The sequence below is a fragment of the Anas acuta genome, chromosome 5, assembly GCF_963932015.1.
Source record: "Anas acuta chromosome 5, bAnaAcu1.1, whole genome shotgun sequence".
NCBI classification, from domain to species: Eukaryota; Metazoa; Chordata; class Aves; order Anseriformes; family Anatidae; genus Anas; species Anas acuta.
Genome location: NC_088983.1, coordinates 47,355,545 through 47,374,576, shown reverse-complemented (window position 1 = coordinate 47,374,576; position 19,032 = coordinate 47,355,545). Strand labels below are relative to the sequence as shown.

At 40.6% G+C, this 19,032-nt stretch overlaps 1 long non-coding RNA gene across 1 annotated transcript in view; it reads right to left on the bottom strand.

Annotated features, from left to right (window-relative positions):
• LOC137857712 (uncharacterized) overlaps positions 1-19,032 on the bottom strand; it is a 317,831-nt gene that overhangs the window by 182,336 nt on the left and 116,463 nt on the right. The window contains exon 13 of the long non-coding RNA XR_011097242.1: positions 13,948-14,134. This is a non-coding gene — a long non-coding RNA (uncharacterized lncRNA). The remainder of the gene's footprint in view (positions 1-13,947; positions 14,135-19,032) is intronic.

Here is a 19,032-nt window from a genome sequence, read left to right as displayed (position 1 = left end):
CTGTACCGTGGGCTCTGGCTTTCAAGATCTGGCTCACAGAAGTCAGGCTTTAACTGCATAAGCATTTGCAAACAGCGTTATTGTGCAGTGAAACATTGTGACAATTATAAATAGCAGAAAGAGAAATTCAAGATATAGAAGTTGAAAACTGGTGTCTCACAGACTTCCACGTACCTTCTCCTGGATATAGAATTTAAGAACGAAAACAGTTCAGGGTCAAATGTTTCAGGTTGACCTCTACAGCAATGCCCCTTTTGAACACTTTTCCTTCTGCCTGCTACAAAGGTTAAAAGAGTAGGAAATGCCCATTATTGTTTGACCTTGTGTCACAGAGACATTTTAAGGCCCAAATGCATAGTTATTTTTAGGTCATGCTATTATTTTGAAGCCAGGCTCAAGCAAACAAAATCAGCAAACCTTACAAAGCGAGACAATGCAAAATGGTGTCCTGCATTATCCTCCCTTTTAGCTTGACAGGAATATTTGTCTTGATACCAAGAGTTAGTCCTATGCTTCCTCAAGGAATGTTGAATAACTTCCGCTCACGTTACACAAGCGCCTGTCCGTATATCACTTTCCTGTGTGGCCACTTGGCTGCAATGCATACAAAGGCTTTGTAATCCTCGGTTCTATTATTGTTTCCTAAGGATGCATCCTGCTTGAAAAACAGCAAAGGAAGGGAAACCGTATCTAGCATTATTTCCTAGTTAAACTGTTTGCATCATTCAAAGTCCATGATGAGTTCCTTCCTTTTCTCTCCTTCCCTTCTTGTTTACTAAAATCAGGAGTTACAAAAAGCAGGAGAGAGACACGGCGAGCAAGATCCTAATCTCTAGCACAAAAGGTAATGGAGGTTTTCCAGATTTTTGCCAGCACTCTGAGAATCAAGTCTTTGTAACTTATTACTATTAGTTTGCTGAGGACAATGTTTTGTGCAGATGTGTTTGGTTCGCTAAAACAATTTAACTTCTGGAGTTTTATAACCAGAGATATAGAAAACCTATTTATAGTGGCTGGGACAGTTTGGAACAAGGCTAGGTTCTGGATCCAATCTTTCCCTATATTCAAAATTGCTTATTTGTATTCCTGTCTGGTGTTTACAGAGATGGGACTGAGCCATGAGGCTCGCATCCAGATCTGAATTCAGAACCGAGCTTCCCCAGAGTTTGGGTATGATTGATCCAGGGTCTAGATTTGGGCCCACCTCCAATAAATAGGTCAGCCTTGATGAACAATGGTCCCTTTGGGCTTTATAATCTATGCATCTGAGAATGTGGGATATCATATCTGCCAAACACTCAACAAACATTAACTGCAGAATAACAACACCAATCCTGACCGGTCAGTCTTAAATATAAGGACTACCACTCCTTGCTTCAAAACTAGCGCTGAGAGACAAAAAAATAGAACAGCACTCTGAGGTTGCAGAGCAACTCAGCAGCACTAGGAAGCAGTTTAGGACTCCCGGCTTTGCATCCCAGGCTCTGACCAGTGGGTTAGGCTACCTCTCCAAAAATAAACTCATGCAAAAACAAATAACTGCAAAATCAAACCCTTCAATAAGACTCCAGGTAAGTCTTCTTGAGAGTTAAAACAGAAACAAATACGGCATATCAACTACTGGCAGAGCTTCTTCTTCTAGAAACTACTTCCTAAAATTAGGCCTTGCTTACAAGTTACATTGGTGAATATTTATCAATATTATTTACTTGTTGGATGCATAAAGGTAAAGACAGAGACAATTATTCAACATAAATACAAAAAAAATAACCATGGGAGATGGAGGGTTGAAAGATTGCTTTGTAGGGCAGAAACATCCGAAAAGGGACTCTGCTAATAACATACCAACGTGCAGCAATGAATTTCTGTGTACAGCCAGCTCAGATACCAAAAGCAGTCTAGGTGTTGCACTGGAGCTAAACTTCCTCCCTGCAAACCCGCTGTCTCTAACGCAAGTAGCATTTCAGAGCAGAAGGGAGCTATCAGTTCACACGTATCAGCAAACAATGCAGGTAATCAGCTACCACTCTGGCAACCACAGTAAGCGGAGATAAATGAGATGAGTCAGATGGCAGCACGCAGACCTAGCTAGGCTGACCACAACTTGGAGAAGGTTCAGCCATTACTAACCCAGCTGCCAAATGACCTCTCAAGGGGCCTCCTTCTCCCTTCAAACAGAATAGCCCTCTTGGCTTTGGCGGAGTTGCTCCTAATTCACACTCACCCAACTGAGTGCAGATTCAGGCTTTTATCTTTGCAAGCATCATTCATAACCCACAACTAAGAGGTGACTGCCTGAAGAATGGTTCAGAGTACTGAATGTCTCTCTGTGGAGAACGAGGTTATATACAGCTTTTGCTCTGTTTGTTCCTGTCTGAGTATGAAATACTTCAACCTTATTTCTATAGTTAGCCAGACTTTCAGCTGCATATTTTCCTTCACATGTGTACCTTCTGAATTATAGTTCTTCACAACGATGAAATGAAGATCTCTTTTGGACAAATTTAGTGTTTTCTGAAGCGCAAATAGTTCATCCTTGAACATTTACAATCTAGCCAGTACTGACTGGGAAAATTTATCACTCTTTCAACAGAGCCAAAAGCTGCATGTTGTGCAATTGCTAGTTTTATTTAGCTGTGTTTCAGACAACTATTCATCTGTATGTTGGGACAGAACCTGAAATTTCTGTAGCCTCGGTGTACACAGGTAGGTGTACACCAACATCTGTTGGTAGGTGCCTTCTGGGATGAAACATACCATCATATGAAATTATAAACTGTAAAATTTAATAGGATGTCCTGCAAAGATGAACAATGAAGACCTGATTCCATGATTCTTACAATGCTCATTAGAGCTTGGAAAAATAAGTATGTTTTTTTCTTTGTTTTAAGGATTTCCTGATGACCTGAGAATTTACAGCACAGCAACCCTATCCACTGTGCAAAAGCAGTGACCAAGTCAGAAACAGTGACAAAAAATGCTTTAATTCTTCAACAAAAAGTTCAATTGTTTTTAAGCTGACAACCAGCTCAAGTTGATACTCCAGGCATTACAACAGTTCTCAGCAAGAGGAAGCTTAGAGCTCATAACACGATGCACAGTGTAAAGTCACTTGTCAGAAGAGATTGTTTTTCTAGTGATCCCTGTGGAAGACAGCAGAACAGCTCTGATGCCATTACCCAACACGCTGAGGAACATTTCACTATGAAAGTTAAGAACTCTCTCCAAATGGTATTCAAATCACTGGACAGTACACCCCTGGTTTCTGTGGTTTTCTTTTTGTCACATCTCAAGAAAATTCAGGGTGCTGCAAAATGACTTTGGAAGAATTCTAGATACCTACATTCCTCAAGCGCTGGTGGTCTTGAGACACAGAAAGGCACCTTCCAAATGCTAATATCTGTATACACATATAGCTAGAGAGATAGTACATATACACACAATCCTGCCAATGGCTAATACATGAAGTTACAAAGGGATATCCAAAGCTTTGTTTTCATTTGGTTGTAGAAGAAAGCTATTATGATATATGTATATGGGGATCAATTTTTCCCCAGAAAGTCTAGGTGGTCCTTCAGTTTAAAAAAGGTCAAGTTACTCTGCTGCAATATATACAAGTTGGAGAGAAACCTTAGCATTCTCCCTGCCTTCACCTGCATGAACATTGCAAAGGATCACCTATAAACCATTCCTTCTGCTCCACTGAACGTTGTTGGGAAACAACATGCAGAGGTTATGCCCATCAAGGAAGTGAAAGGATGTGAAAAAAAGAAATTCTTTAGGTAGGTATTTATTTAAGGAAGATGTGCTAATGGAAAGACACAGATGAACAAATGGAGGTTAATAAAAACAAACTCTCTTCCATTATGAAAAATATAGGATTACTGTTATTGCAGTATGGAAGAGGTTCCAGCAGACAGAACTACAAGCCTGCTTTCCTTGCCATCTGAGACTGTCAGAAAAGCAGTGAAAGGCCAGTACAGTACTAAAGGCCTTAGCAAAGACTGATGCAGCTGCAAGAAGTTAGAAAAAAACCTCTCCTCATCTAATATCCCCAATCCTAGCAACAATTTCCTCTTTTTCTAGTTGTCTTTACCACTTGCTGGTTGCTGGCAAAGTTAGTAGACATTTATAAAAATTAAAAACAAAAACAAAAAATACAACAACACATAACACACACACACAAGAAAAAACAAAAAAAAAAAAAAACAAAAAAAAAAAACAAAAAAAAACAAAAACAAAAAAAAACCACACTCATCCTAAAGTCTTCAGACTAATTTAGAGCCTGATCTAAAGCTCATTGAAGTCAATGGAAAGACTCCCTGGAGACAGGATGAGAGAGAGAACAAACCACACGTGACAGATGTTAGTTGTGTTGCTTAACTCACTACTGGGAAACACTCGGATGCTACAGCAGAAAAGAGGGTATGAGAAGTGATCAGGTCTAGGAAGCAATACAATAGGAAAGGTCCTCAATTTAGGCCCAAAGCTTTGATGGGCAACTAAAGGAAGAGTAGACCCCTTCCTCCGCCCCACATACAGTGGGTGGGCTTTTGTAATGAAGTAGATGCTGATTAATTGCCAGCTGTGAAGTATGAAAATATGCAAACTGGATCACCATAAACACTATGTTGAAGGCTTTCTTAGAAGGAAAATATCTCACTACACTTATGTGTTAGATCAGTGCTGAAAAACATTCTTTTCAATATCCAATTGTCCTCATTTCCCCAAAATTAAAACTGTGTTGCCTATTTCATTGCTGGAATTATAACAATAATCCGTTACCATTAAATTAGTATGAGATCAGAAAACTGATACAGTATCATGACAGTGAAAATGATGGGAGAAAGTAAATAGCTTGTGCAACTCTGGAAATGTACAAACGTATACCTAGAAAGCTGTCTTAAGTAGTCTTATCTCAAATGAAGTACGTTCTCCTGCCACTGAAATGTATTCAAAATGAGTGAAGAAATCAAAGAAAACTCACATGAAGAAAAGGAGAACAATGTGGATTAGCAGAGGGTCAGAGCAGGGATCAGCAGCAGAAATTCCAGGAGAGCCCTGGCTGAGGTGAGCTGCTGTGTGGTAATAACCAGCTACTGGTTGCACCCATGACAGCTGAAGAACCATCCTGCTCTCAGTTACTTTACCATGGCGCATTAAGGAACATTATGAGAGACCAAAGCTGTTTCATAGACATTTGACATATGCTTTACCTGCACCTGAAAGCACATAGATCCTATACTCTGTGGCCTATGGGTCTTCTAGTTAGAGTCATCCTGTGTGCCGAGGGCTTATCAACCCAGCGTGCTGAGGATTTACTGAGTTTGAATGAATGCCAGTGGCAGTGCTATCAGCAGAGGCAATGACAGCACAGCTCAGTTTTGACCACAAAAGCTGTTTTTTGACGAGCTCTCACATTTGCCCACACAAGGAAGAGGCGTCACCCCCTTCCTCTCCCTCCTACCCTCTTTGGCACTCACACACCCCGTTGCCCATCCCCACCAGCTACCAAGCAGTGACAGCTCGTGCAGACCCCCAGGGGCAGCCCAGGGCAGCACCACCACGCTGCCCACCGCTGGGGCACGAGCTGCCTTGTGCTGCAGGCTGTGTGCACCAAGGCACGTGGTGACTTTCAGTAACTGTGTGGAAACACTTACCCAATGGCTTTTTAAGAAACTTCACATACATGTAGGAATGGAGAAGCTGCCTTCATCTACCATCTGGAAATGGTTTGTGCACCACCAATGGTATGTGTAGCACAGTTTGGGAACCCCTGCTTTACACCAAGAATCTTACTAAGGGTTTCTCCGGCTGCCATACAGCTGCTGTAAAGGCTCCTCACCCTGCTTTATACCAAGAGATGATAAAGACCCTTCAGAGCAGCTGTAAAACTGTCTGCAAAACCTCATATCTCATCAATAACAATTTAAACCCACCTTAAACTCTATTGGCTTGACAACACTTAATTTTTGAATAAGTGTCACAAGCAGTCCATCTCTATTAGTTCCCCTGTAGTGCGTCCTTTTGTTGCCTGCTTATGTCTGTAATGCAAAGCAAATGTTCAGCCTATAATTTCTTGTAATTAATTGCTTTTGATATTACCTTTTGTGTTACTAGGACAGGTAAGAGGTACTCAAGAAGCAGGATTTAAGCTGAAAGGAGAGCTACAGGAAACAGTTGATTCATGCAGAAAACTGTGTATCAAGTGAGCAATAAGGCACAACAGGGTACATACACGCTGCTGTCAGGACTGTGTGCCTTGGTGCGGGGTGAAATGCCAGGCTGAAGGCAGAGTGCCCTCAGCCACCCCCAGGCTGTCATTATGGAGCAGTAGTGCTTGGCCTGGAGTGGCCCTTCTGACTAATATTTGTTTGCAAGTAAGTATTCTGAAGGAAAACAATAAAAACAAAAACAAAAAATCCTTATTATTACCTCCAATTGTATTGAATATTCCCTCTCATTTGGGATTTAGGGTCGGGGTTTCTTCGTCCCTATTATATTTTTAATGGGGTTTACTTCACATGTATGTATTTCTACGTATTTTTAGAGGATGGTAAAAAAAGGATGAATGAAGGGAGGGTATTGGAGCTTCCCAAAGAATGGAAAATTCTAAAATAAAACTAAAAAGACTAACTATTTTACATTTAAAGATGGTCTATGCAGATCAGAACCCAAACACAAGATGGTTTTATTACAGAAAAGTAAGCAGTATGAATTCTGTTGCATAGGAAACAAATGGCTATTTTCTGACTTTTCAGACATTGCTCTGTGCCTGCGCACTGTGCCTCCTGAAGTCATGGGGTTTTAAGCTCCTGATCCCTCATTCTGACTTTCCAACACTGTCTCCAGCTTTGCCTATCTGATCACTTTGAGTATATTTTTAGAGTTAGCTTATTTTAAACTTAAGTACTTCGGGACTTAGCTGATTTTCATTAACCTGTTTAGCTATGTTTGCTGCTAATAAATGCATATGTGAGTGGAGCGTGTGATTTTTAAACAAATTCAGATGACTTTAATCATATTTTAATGTCTTATATTTCTTATTCTGCAGCTATTTATGATGCACATTTTATATGTTTTAAATATGTTTTTATATGTTTATGTTTTTAGAGTTTTATATGAAAGCTAATGAAATTAATGAAAAAAATCTATTACTTTCAGTGGACTATATGTCATGTCTTTTAGACCTGATAGATCTGGGGAGACCTTGATTTTCTGCTCCGTTTTTCTCCTCCCTTTTCAGTAGGTCACTCAAATATTCTTTTTCATTAATCTGTCTAAAGCAGAGATAAAGGGACTGAGTGTTTGAAGGGTTTTAGCTCATTGGTAGAATGACATTCAGTGATGGATTCAAGTACAAAAGGTGGCAGTGCAAATGTGATACTGAGAAAGGCAGCAAAAAAGTTGCTAATATTAAAAGTCTGATGTGCCAAAACATCACCTTTTCAAGGCAACTGGAATTATGTCTAGTCCTTAGAATTATAACTTTATGTATTCACTGTATATACTTTCATGAAAGTTAATGGTGAGTGAACTGGCATGAATAAAGTATGTAACAACCCAGGAAAAGTCCACCAAATCCAACCACAAGGCAAAGACTTTTTTTTTTTTTTAAAGAAGTTCATGAAAGTTTGGTATTTTTCATTGTATCCTGTTTGTTCTGGGTTCCCTCTAGCAGGAGCAGTGCCAAGACACTATGAGAAAGGCTGTTCTTGTTCTATTTGCAGCCCAGCTAGAAGCAGGAAGTACTATAAATCTAGCAAGAAAGTCTGTCCTGCCAGCAGGGCCGATTCTACAGTTAATCCAAGTTTTGTCATAGCCTACAACGAGGATCCAGTCAGGCTGAATCACTGCATTTATAGAAAGAAGCTTATAGAAAGAGCTTCAGAACAGTTTGGATAAGGATCAGGGAAGTATCTGAGCTGCTCCTTCAGGCTGAACATGGGTCAGAGATCAGACTCACCAAGCCGTGTACAAAAGAGGGGCATGGACAGTACTGGTGACACTGAAATCCAGTTTCTGATTAGTCTGAAGGAAGGAGTTGGAGGCAAACCACAAAAGACCTCAGAGAGAAATGGCAGAAGCGGACAGTTTAGCTCAGGTCTGAGTCCCACTTTCTGGAAAATATATTTAGAACATATCTTAGGGGGTTTGCTTGATATTTTTTTAAACATTTATTTTAGAGATCAGTTATACTGTATGTGGGATTGCTAACCTGCATTAATCCTTGTTTTGAACCTGGGAGAGTTATACAGATTGTTCTCCACTATGTAGCTCACTTCCCACGTGTTGGCCCATCAGGGATTAAATTAAAGAGCAATCAGGTCCTTAGTGGTGGAAGAAAATTTTGTTTCCAGAAATGTATGCTCATTTTGGACAATCATGCCTGCTTCTTACAGATCTGTTTTTATTACACGTATTAACTGCGGTCTCTTTCACTTGCTATGTGTTCTTGTGTTTGGAAGCACATTCTCAGTCAATAAAATGAATATTTCCAGCACGTTAACACAGGAGGAACAATTCAAGTATCACTTACACACTTTTGAATTCAGATTATGTATAAATGAAGGAAAATCAATGCAGAAAATCAATGCAGCTTTTGGCTGAAAATGAACATGAGGTCACACTGGCAGGACCTCAGGGTAGAAATAAGCAGCAAATTGTTTCTCTGCCCTTGAAAACATCATCAAAACCTTATTAAGGAAAAACTCCAGTAATCTCTTTCTCTCTATATATATATACGGGGAAAAATAGAACAACCAACTATCCTTGCAAATGGTTGCATCCTTCTACCTGTTACCAAATAAAAACAGAAAAATAATAACATAACAAATGACTCCATGGTTGGATGTCACCTAAACTGCAAGGGATTCGGGTTCAAGTAGCTACTGTACTCTTTTCTTCCTGACTCTCCATCCCTCTCAGAAATATAAAAAACAGTGGTACCCTGGGGTAGAGAAAACCCTTTTGTTATTTACCTAGAAGAAATTTAATTCTTCAGTAGCAAAATTTCTCCTGCATAAAACATTAGAATCAGTCCATTCCCACAACTCTATCAAAGAGCAGGGCTTTTACTGTCATTTCATCCCAGTATTCCTAGTCAGCTCTAATCACAAGGAATTTCAGGGTATAATCTAGACCCATTTACACTACCTTGATGTAAAACAATGAAATATCTCAGACCTTAAGGAGTTGCCTATATTCACAGTGACAAATTCATTTGTAGAAAGCTGAGCACCCTCCACACCTCCTTAGCTATGTCTATACTGATTAAATAAACAGGACCAGAGCACAGGTTTCAAGCCTGGTTGATGGCTGTCCGCACTGTTGTTAGCTTACTCACAAACATGGCTTTGACTTTTGCAAAGTAACATTCCCCCAGTTTGCCTAAGCGTGGACTGAGTGATAGCAAAGACCAGCAGTTGTTCCCACTAGGCAGCATGGCCAAGGTACCTTAGCTTCTGGTGAGGGGAAAAGGGTGATAATATGGATGTGAGTCGTGCCGTGTTCTTCATAACTATGTTCTCCAGGTTCAAGAATGGCCCATGGCCATTTTAGGCTATAGACATAATCTTCATATAGTCTGAACTGAGAATAAGACAAAGTGTTTCCCTCTCTCTCCATGATTCTCTTGTGTTTTCTCTAGTATGTGTTCATGGGACTTCTGGAATGACTCTGGAAGATACCAGCTTTAAGAGCACTGGAAGTAGCCCATTTTCATATGGAAAAATGAATCACCAATTATTCTAATATAATCTAGTTCAGGCAGATGAGACAAGGGGAGCTTTCCAGAGCTTTGACATTCAGTTTTGGATGCAGAAGCAATACATTGTCTTTCCCTAACCTTTTTTATCCAAGACTCAGAAACTTTTTTAAATACTGCAGCCAGAGAACACCTCTGTGACATGGGTTAGCCCATGTCATTATTCCCATTTTACAGAGAGGAAAATTGGGTCACAACTGCTGAAATACTTTTCCAAGGCTTTTCAGCACATAAGTGACATCGCTGAAAACAGGATGCATGAGTCACAAATCCTAGCCTCCCATTTAACTGTGTAATGAAAAGAGACACATGAATTTAAGAGTAGGCTGATGCCACAGAGTGGCGTGTACTTCCTAAGGTTACCTGAGCCAGGAGTGACTAGAGCTGGCACGTCCATACAGCACGCTGCAGTACCAGAGCAGGGAACTAGCCCCGCTCTGATAGCAATACAGCTGCAACAGCACACCTGGGTCATAAACTCTACCTCTCAACACTAGACAGCAGGGGGTCGAAAAGTTCGATACTTCAGCACACAGGGTCACCAGGCCAAAGTCTTTTTATGGATTTAGCCCTCAAAACAGGATTTAATAGCATGCAGTAAATAAGGCCTTGGGCCACACATGGAACAATGAAGATAAAACAAACTACTGAATAGCTGCTCATTAAGAGTGCTCTGAACATCCTGTGCACAGAGGTAGAGGGCTCTGCGGAAAAAATAGTATGTGATCAGATAATTAAAAAATGAATCATAATGAATTACACAGGTGACCTTAATTAGGCCATTTCCTAACTCTTCTACCCCTTACTTTATGACAGCAAAATGTTCTTTCAGTGTCATTTTTCTGCACGCAGGATAGAGCTGTGCTAAGACAGTTACACGCTTAAAGGCTGCAGCAATATTTGTGTTGCAAAATTACCTCCACGTTAGGTTTCCCTTAGAGGTCTTTACTCTGGGAGTCATTTAGTTCTTTTCTCATCCATACCAATTTAGCATAGATGAAACCCTGCTCCCTTTAAAAGGAATTGCTTTGATTACTCAAGAGCAAGAGCAGATCCAAGCCCTGTGTCTTTAAGAACTGTCAGAAGGAAAAGACAGAACAGCAGAAATACTAGTTGTACAACTCCGCTCTTACAGCTACATCAGCTTATAACCATACCGGATTCCAGCGCATCCGTGGGAAAGTATTTATTTTACCTGTAGGTATAATTGTAAGCAATAAAAACAGTTCAAACCTTGCCAGAAAGGGTGTGAATTTCTAAAAAGAAGGAAAAAGTCTGAATTCCAATACCTGAGCAAACAAGTTAGTATAAAAGAAAAAAAGGTAAATGAAACAGCATTGCCAAAACAATGAGGCTATGTTTTGCCAACAGCTGGGTTGTACTTTCCCTTATAAATGCTGCAAAAGAGACTGACTTCTGAGCACACTTTCTACTGAATCCAATCATTTTGCTTGTCAAGTGCAAAGGATGTGTACAAGGGAAAAAAAAATGTAGTGGAAGCTTTCAAAACCAAAATACCCCCCTTCTCTTTTCTCTTGGAAACCATTTCACCAGTTTGGCAATAAAGAAAAAGCATGTCTTGTCAGCTTAAAAAATATGGACTCCCTGAAACCAGCTACAGAGAGGAGGTAGAAATAAAGAATGAGGCTCCTCAAAAAACACACACTTTGCTGAGAACATACTCTTCCATCGTTTGGTCTACCTAGTAAAATAAAGCTACAGTTTGCTGTCTGGCAACCAGGGACACAAGTGCTGGAAGTGATGCTTGTCTAACAGAGAGCTTGTGACAACTGAGTTTGATTGCAGTCTTACCCTGTGTCATTCCCAGGTTGTCACATCATGTAAAGCTTCACAGAATGAATGAGGAATTCAACTCATTTGGCTCGTCACTTGAGTTTATATGAATACGTTTTTAACAAAATTTAGCCAGACAAAGGTTTCCATTGGCAAGCTCTTGCATTTCCTTGTGCACCACAAAACTAGCCTTCCTGACAACTCTCATTTCCAGCCCTGAGTGAAACCAGAACAAGAGTGAAAAGCAAACTAGGTGGGTGAACAAAGTTAATCAACTTCAGCAGTCCTTCCAGAAGCCTATTTTATAGGAGGGCTTAGGACAGGTGTTGTTTCAACTAAGCGTGTTCAGCACCAGTATCATGAATTAATAAGGAAATAGGATACCTACAATTTTTACTAATTTCCACCTGCCAAATATTCAGCTTACAACTGTATATTGATACCTTCTTGACTGGGTCTGTACACCTCTACATTCACCTCTACCTTCCTTTAGCTTCTCAGCTGTAGTCACTTTTTTACACAGAGGTAGGTTTTTTTTTTGCCTTTTTTTTCTTGGTCTCATATGCCCCGTTAGATATCTTCTGTCCTGTGATGCAATCTAGTTCAACTGTTACTCAGTTCTACTTAGAAAGCTTTTGAGATGGTAATGCAAATCCTAGAGATACTGGCTCTCTCCTGCTGAGTCCCTGCACTGTTGTATATGCACCTGCTTCTTTCTGCTGTGCACCTAGACAAATGCTAGGTTTTGCTTTTATGCCAGTTAGCCCCTTAAATATGAAGGCAGAAAATTGCGCCGTTTTAGCCAAGAAGGTCTGGCTGGCAATGGCGGAACTTGTAATGGCAGCAACAATAACGTCTGGCCACAACACCCCTTTCATGAGAATTGGCAGAGCTGGCCATATTTGAAAGGTATCATGCAGCAGCCGCTCTATAAAATTCATCATATAAGGAGAAAACAGCTGAACTTTAAAAATGAGACGCATTTGTACTTGGCAACACGGGTTTTCTGATTGTTTTCTAATGGCAAAAACTAAACAAGATGGCTGCTGCCATGCAAAGGAGACAACTGGAACTGAAGGCCAAAACAAAAAACCTATAGACAACTCCACAATAAAGACAATTTCCATGCAAACTGCAACTTTTGAATTTCGGTCCTTTCAGCTGTCTATCTGCTTAAAAGCTTTTTATTCAGAAAACAATTTACTTTGTAACAAACCTAGGCTTGGAAAAATTCTGCCCAAAACATGTTTCTTTCACAGAATCAGAAATTAGCCGATGACTTAATAGCAACACTTACCACTAAGAATTATAATAAGGAATTATTTTATGTACTTGTCTTGCATTCTAGCAAAGACATGTAAGATTTGCACTGGTCTTGTATCAAACATATCAGGGATCAAAATTTTGCTTGTAAGACTCTCAAATGGCAGTGAGCTAAAAAGCCCCAAAACAACTAACGGCTAGAATCAGTGGCTTATATTTGTGATAAAAGTAACTAAGTCAAATCTAGCTTAGAAATTGAAGCTTATGCACCTAGAGAGAAATAGTTTGATAGTTTTAAATAGTTTGAATAGGATATATGAGCAGCAGAGCAATATATGAATAGCTACCAATACAGAAAGTCCACGGTTCTTTTGGCTCATTTGGGAACATACTGCCACAGAAATATCAAGCAGAAAGAAAGATGCAGTCATTTTCACAATAATATTTCAAGGGGCGAGTGGAAGGACAATGCCATCTGAACTTTAGTTTCAAAAGTCCTGTTCCAATCGCACCTAATAACATTAAATTAATTGTGCAGATACAAGGAGCAAGATTATCTTGAAGAAATCTGGAAATATCCACACTAAATTTGGCACTAGGAAGACTGACCAAGTAAGAAAACACATCTCAGAAATCAGCGGTTAAAATATCTTGGCAAAACCTCAGGTATAACAGAAAGGTATGTAAGAGCTACAGAATGGCCATCTGGTTCAGCATCCTGTCTTCAACAGTGGCCACAGGCACACCTCACGTGTAAGTTAAGAATGGGAGAAAACATATATGATATTTCCTTGGAGTACTTTCCAGTCTGTAATTATTTTAAGCTGAAATATTTCCTGAGCTTCATGTGCCAGTTTGGTAATTTCCAATAGAGCTGTCCCTTCCAGGTATTTGTCCCATCTCCTCTAAAAGCCATGGAGACATATTTTTTTTAATGCATCCAAAGTATTTGCAGGCAGGAAGTCTACCTATAGCAATCTACTTTTTTTTTTTCTTTTTCATTTTTTGAACATGATTCCTGCTAACTTCATTGGACAGTCCCTGGCTCTTGTACTGTAAGAGCTGGTGACCAGCACCCACCCCCCCATGCCACTTATGATCTGTAGACTTCTGTCAGATCCTACCTTGCTCATTTATTCTCTGAACCGAAGAATCCAAGCAGTTCAGTTGCCTCTTGCTTAGACCTTTGATCATTCTTGTTGCCTTTTTTTGAGTCTTTTGCTTTTTTTTTTTCTTCTTTTGCACATGGTATTCAAGTTCTGTATGAATACAGCTTTGCAGAGCGACAACTCAACAGTCGAGGGCAACAGCCTGTTTGAAGAAGCGAGAAGAAACTATTGAAACTGTAGGAGAAAGGGAAGGGTACAATTAATTCTCACTGTAATAGTAGCTGTAGAAGAAGTATCTATTTATACTGCAATGGTTTGATCCTTAGTTCAGCAATAGCCTCAATATTAACAGATATTATTACAAAATACATTTTGAAACTTGGTTGAACAAAAACTATTCATTCCTTGCCACTGTTGATCCTTTCAAAAGTATTATATGCCCACAGCTGACAGATTGCACAACCTACAGAAGTGGCCATCTCTCTACAGACACTCTTCAGTGGCAGTGCTCATGTTTTTCTCTTACATAGAAACTTCCAGAAACTAAACAGGGTGGCAATATGAGCACAGCTATACCTACTGTGTTTATAAATAAATATGGTTCTCTGGGATTCAAGTCAGTTTATGTGTTTTTGCCTACCACCACAGCACACAAACACACCTACTGTTTGGATTTTCCATTGACCTTCTTCACCCCTTGACTACAGTTTTGCTTTTTGTTTGGCACTCTCTGGATTCAGGTGCTATGTTCTGATGTACTTACCAACAGCAAGCACAAAGAACTTGGCAACCAGAGCTAAGTATGTGAAAGGCTTTTTATGCACATGAAAGCATCCCCCTAAAGAGCCCATATTCCTATAAGCTTTCTGCAGAATGGTTGCCTATAATTATTTGTCTCATCTTTAAGTGCATTTACATTACAGTGTTGCAACAATTGGCACATATGAACAGCAGATTGTCTGTGTTTTTGATTAGTGTGGCAGCAACATATCCTTTGTTTTTCAATCCTGGGCTAAATGAAACGTCTTCCACAGAGACAAATCTCCACAATGATTAATCATGAAGCTTCCCATATGGATACTGATATCCCACATGCTTTAAATGAGGCTGGGTGGGAAAACCTCTGCTCCACTCATCTCTCAATCCAGCAAACTGCTGGAAAGTACCCACAGATTCATTCCCCTATGGTTATAACCTCACTGCAGAATTGGTTGAGACTAGGTTAACTGTAGAAACTTCTGCTGGTATAGTACTAATAATTTAGTGGTGTGATTTTTGAATTTAGATGTTTCCATACTGACAAAAACCCTAAATGTGGTTATACAGACACAGAACTGTTTTTGCTGAAGTAGCCTATTTCACTTTCGGACCTGATGTAAGCTATACTATTTAAAGGGCTTTTTGATGGTAGAAGCTGCACTTTCATTATAAGAGCTCAGTATGCGCTGGCGAGCTTTGGCTGTGCAGCGTGCGAAGCAACGTAGAGTTCTGCAGAGTTAAATCTTTCTGTGATACAACCAAGCCACATTTGTTTTTATATTTTGCGTGAACATTTTTACCACATACTCCAGAAGACTGATCTGCAGCACAGTCAAAGTGTTCCATAATGCAATATATTGAGCACAATACACTAGCCAAAAACAGCTCTAAAATAAATAGCCACAACTTGATTGACGTAATAGAGGTCTATTTGCTTATACTATTACTGGCTTGGACCTCTCCACTTATTTAACTTCAACTCAGTAAGTGCATTAAGAGTCCAATGTCCATTTTCCAAATGGAAAGAGAAGCAACTTCTTCCTATCTGCACACATAAATTAAAACACCAGAAGTACAGCACAGTATTTCCCTACTTCATAACTGTCACTGCAAGCTATAGGTTCAGTTTTGACTTATTTTTTACTTCTCCCACACATATTTACTGTCCCACTTCATCAAAATCAATTATTGATGACAGACTGCTTAATCGGTCAGTGACTCACAACATTTCTTTCATCTTCTGACCTAATGTAACGGTTTTAATGTTGTTTCACAGCTGGGCTTCTGCCATCACAGCATATGATAAAGTCATCAGGCTCTTGAGCTTCAGCAGGCAAAGCAATATGAACTAGATTCCTAGATACTTTGTGCCCTTTACAGATGCCCCTTGCAATAAAGCTGGCTCTAGGGATGGGTTCTTTTGCTATCGTTCTCTGCCTTTCAGGAAAAGTGTCGATGAACCAAGGTCTAGCTATTTGTTGGGCACTTAGATGCCAGCACGACTAAAAAGGAATCCATATCTTAATGTCCTCCAGATCTAGGGATGTTATGCTGCTATGGCACTGGACTTCCTTGGGACATTTCAGTCATGACTCCACTAACCCAAAGATTTTACTCATTTCCATCAGTTCAGTACTTGGAAGGTGTCAGAGATGGTAGAAAGAGAGATCTTAAAAGACGATCATTTCTTTTCTCTGTAAGATCCCTGTTGTAGTTTGCTGTCTATCCAAAAAGCTCCAACAGACAGCTCTGTGGACAGACAGATAAGAGTGTTTCAGTAGAAGACTTTGAAGGATCAGCCCTTGCAGTGATTCATCTGTGAAGATGGCAAAAGGTTCTCAGGAGCACAAAACAGCATTACTGCCGAACACCACGGGGACACGTTAAGACCGACTGCAATGAACTTCTCCAGATTGGTTGCCTGCACCTGGGTAACTGGGATCAAACTTCTTAAGATGAGTGCTCAGATAAATGCCAATGTTTCTGAATGGAGATTTTTGCAAACAGAAACATATTTATACTGTGATTTCTGCATATGCAAATTTCCTTTGTAAATACAGCAGATCCTAAGTGGCCAGCTTAAATTTTGTGACACTGATGGAGACATTCACTTTGACCTTTCCTACTATTTCTAAACATTAGCTTCTTCTATTTATTTTTTGATAAGTTGATCAGGTTCCTACCTAGTTTGTCAGTCAGTTACTTAATCATATGAGCAGAACTCAAGAATCACTTTTCTAACGTTATTGGAAGGTTTCTTGATTCATTATGTTAACTAAGAGGATAAACAAAGCTTAATCTAAGGTATTCAGTGACTTGATAGCATTCCTGAACTAAACCCTTGATAGGGTATTTAGTATACCTTGATAGGGTATTTAGTGACTTGATGGTGTTCCTGAACCAGAGCAGCAGCCAAATCTTCACCTAAGATAGGTCTAAAAAGAACTCAGTGGACCACTGTCGTGGTTCCGCTCGAGTGGGCAGCTGAGCCCCACCACAGCCGCTCTCTCACTCCCCCTCCTCAAAGAGGAATGGGGAGAAAATATGTGAAAAGGGCTCAAGGATTGAGATAAGGACGAGAAAATCACGCAATAATTATTGTAACGGGCAAAACAGACTCAGCATAAGAAGACAGATAGTAAGATTTATTGCTCATTACTAACAAGCTAGAGAAGTGAGAAACAAAGGAAAGAAACCAAAAGCACTTTCCCCCCCATCCACCCTCTTCCACCTCCTCCCCCTGAGTGGCGCAGGGGAACGGGGGAATGGGGGTTATGGTCAGTCTACAGCACTTCTTCTCTGCCGCTCCTTCTCGGTCACTCTCGTCCCCTGTGCTGTGGGGTACCACCCACGGGATACAGTCCTTGATGAACTGATCTGGCGTGGGCTTCCCACAGGCAGCAGCTCTTCCAGAGGTGCTCCAGATATGGGCCCGTACCACGGGGTCCATCCCTCAGGAGAAAACTGCTCCAACCTGGCTCCCCTACGGGCAGCAGCTCCTGCCAGGTCACCTGCTCCTGCGTGGGCTCCTCTCCACGGGCTACAGGTCCGGCCCGGAATCTGCTCCGGCAGGGGTCTTCCACAGGCGGCAGCCTCCGTCAGTGCAGGTCCACCTGCTCCACCGTGGTCTCCTCCACGGGCTGCAGCGTGGAACCCTGCTCCACCGTGGTACTCCATGGGCTGCAGGGGGACATCCTGCTTCACCATGGTCCTCACCACAGGCCGCAGGGGACTTCTGCTCCAGCGCCTGGAGCACCTCTCCCCCTCCTTCTACACTGACCTTGATGCCGTTCCTCACTCCCTTCACTCTCCCAGCTGCTGTGTGGTGCAACGTTTTTTTCCCTGTCTTAAATATGCTCTCACAGAGGCGCAAAACAACATTGCTTATTGGCTCAGCTCTGGAAAACAATGGGGCCCTTCCCAAACATGGGGCAGCTTCTAGATCTTTCTCACAGAAACCACCCCTATGGCCCCCTGCTACCAAAACCTTGCCACGTAAACCCACTACAACCACATTTCTTTATACAGTTTTCTTCACACCATTACATTTACTGGACTTGAACTAATGGTGCTTTACTATGAATAACTCCTATTCAGATCAACAAGAAAAAATGTGATGTCGGAGCAACTGAATTAAATCCAAAAATCTAAGAGACTCTGGAATGAGCCAGTATATCACAGCTGCTCAGACATGAGCTAGAAGACGGCTATCCATGCCTGGCCCACTAGAAGGCTGGTGGTGGTTCCATTATAAACCAATAAAAGATTAAAGAAAAAGAAAACCAAACCTTTACATAAATCCATCTAAAAGCAGAGCTTATTATCAGTGCTATTGAGACAGTGATTCACACTAACATTCAATTTTAGGGACTCAAACATCCCATCTGAGCAACAAACAAAAAATTAATGTATTGTTAATAATTTTCTCCTTCATTATATAAAACAGAAGCATTCATGTAATTCAAAAGCATATCGAACATGCTATTTTTTAAATCACTGTGAGCAGTAATGACAGGACTTTAAACCACACTCAATCCACAGTGGGGGTTTTACCACTGCTCATTGAAAACAACAGTCTGACCCACACAGTGCAGTTTTAACGTATCTGTGATTTGTTTTTCATTTAACTGAAGCTGCAAGCAGCATTGGCTCTGAAAAATGCTGCCAGCAAATAGCATTTAAATCTTCTGTCTTAGACAACAATGAAGTCTGCTTGCATCAGTAACATTATTTTAGATTTTCATTATTATTATTTATTTTAGGTTTATTACTTTCCTTTGGTCCATCTTTGAACAGCCCCCTCTTCCCCTTACTGGATTCCAGCTCTGCACATCGAGTTTC